Raw genomic sequence first — 2,500 nt, 5'->3', positions numbered from 1 at the left:
AAAGCAGCGACGAAACGCTAGCCCAGATAGTCATGCAGTGTGAAAACATCTGTGACACGACTACTTTTAAAATCATGCAGTCTGAACTCGGCATACACTACCCCAAACTCTAACAGTCTACTTATAATCTAATGAGAATTAGCTGACATGCAGATGCAATGTACCTTAAATTCAACAAACGGACCATCAAAATCAAGTGTGACCCCTTTAAATGCTGATGTGATGACCGAAAATGCTCTTGAATGAAAGTTAAAGCATTGTGCAGAAATCAATCCCCCAATTTTCCAGCGTTGCCTTCACAGACGTGCTCAGTTTGTCTTCTCCGCTGTCTTTGTTTTCTTTTTTTCTGCAGAGATTGACTTGTTGTTGGTGCTGCGCATGTGTCTCTGCAAGTCCTGAGTTTCTGCTAAGGCTTTCATTGCTGTCAGTTGTGCCCTGTGGTGCTTTTCCAGACTACAGCCTGCCGAAGAGCAAAACAAGGCTGCTTAACAAAAGCTTCACTGCAGATTTCCTCTAGACAGCGCAGGGAGACCTCTGCTGTCGAGAGATAGACTTCAGCAGCTGAAACGCTTCAGCTTTGCGATCGTCCTTAATTTTACCTGTTGGGTCCTGAACGCTCCTCTTCATAATAATCCAACTCTACGTCAACTTGAAAGCTTGATGAATGTGCTCATGACAAATCTCCAGCGCCGCCGAGCCCTCCTCTCTCCGCATAAATACTTTATTGCACATTTTTTACGTTAACTCTAAATGCCAGCGCTCGTATGTCAGTATTGTTCTGTGAAGCACAGCTCCCCTCGGGCCCCGTTCCTCTTTTGGAGAACCCGTAAACTGGTTTCGGGTTTAAAAATAACGCCACAATCTCGTATGAAACCAGCTGCTGCTCTCGAAGCTGACACTTTATTTACTTAGTGAGGAAATGCTCCTCGTAAACTCATGAATTCTTAACGCATCTGTTTTGGCAGCCGTCATTTGTCTTGGTGTATCAGATTTGTGCAGTGATACGTGTGCACAGATCAGATGACCCCCTTAAATTTGTTTGTCTTTCAGCGCATGAGGAGGAGTGCATGAACTACTTTTGCAGTTTTCAGACTTTCCTTAAACCTCTATGCTTTAAAAAGAAGAGGATTTTCAGAAATGCAGGGCTCTGTAGTGGGAGTGTATATTTGGGCGCGCTGACTTTCAGTCCAAACACACACACACACACACACACACACACACACACACACACAGGGGACAATGTGACTTGTGTTTACATGGACATCTGTAGTCAAATTATTTGCCAAATTATTAAATGTTGGACTTTAACTGCAGTTTGGCTCTTTCATTCAGGGAATTCATTCATGTCCCTCGCAACAAACGAGATATTTGATTCGAGGAACTGCTCTAAGCGTGTATTTATCATGCAATGTTTGATACCGCACGGCGAATGAGAGAGAAAAAAACTCAGCATTTCCCGGTGTGACGGTTTAACTGGTGACCGTGTGAACTGGTGTCCCTTTCCAGATGTAAGCTATTCACGTTTGCAGATTCGTCACTTTTTCACAGCAACAAAACATGTCCATACCAAATAAAGATTCTTATTACTTGGTGTCAGTGTCATTGTGAGCATTATATCTGTGTAGCTGAACATTATATAACCAAAATAAAAAAAAAAAATTATTAGAATTTACATGTCTTCAACAGGATTTGAACCCGTGTAGTGAAATGGTTCAGCACACACACATCAATCAACTTATCTAACTGAGCTACTCGGAACTACACATGATGTGGTCTGTTTTAATATCTTAAAAACATGCCTTGCTGTGGTTGTGGACCCGTGTTAACATGTTTCCATCGGTGTTAACATGTTACATGTACTCGCGGTAACGTGTTTCTACAAACTCTCCCGCTGATAGAATAGCTCTCAATGACTAAAGATGCTTCACCAGTTGCTCAAACCATGTTTTTTCTTAGTTCTACACTCATGTGTACCTGTGCCTCAGGAGTCGTGTTAACTCGTGACCCATGCTCATACATGTAACGTTAACGTAAATAAAGATTTTATCAAAAAATGAATACAATGACGATGCAACAAATTATGTCTAATATATATAATACATATTTCATATATAATATTATGCAACAGAATATTAGAATATTAATCAGAATATAATAGTCCCATTGACTCGTGTTATCCTGTGTCTACAAAAGCCCCTTTCACACAGTGATACCCGTAAATATCTGGAATATTTCCGGAACGACTTTACCGGTATATTCAAAAAAGCGCTGTTCACACAGGCGAGGACGTTATGGAAATTTTCCGGAAAAGAGCATTCACACATCCATTCCAAAATACCGGTAAATTCTGACATCATTCACCACAAATGAGCTTTAAACGGCTGCGCTTGTATTTGTAAACATTTGACTACATCACAAACTCTGTGGATGATCAATATTGTGAACAACTTTCGCAGGATCACTTTCGCATGCCGAGATGTTCATAATATGTGCGTGTGCA

This window comes from Danio rerio, chromosome 11, assembly GCF_052040795.2.
Source record: "Danio rerio strain M-AB ecotype USA chromosome 11, GRCz13ab, whole genome shotgun sequence".
Classification (NCBI taxonomy): Eukaryota; Metazoa; Chordata; class Actinopteri; order Cypriniformes; family Danionidae; genus Danio; species Danio rerio.
This window is presented reverse-complemented; position numbering follows the sequence as displayed.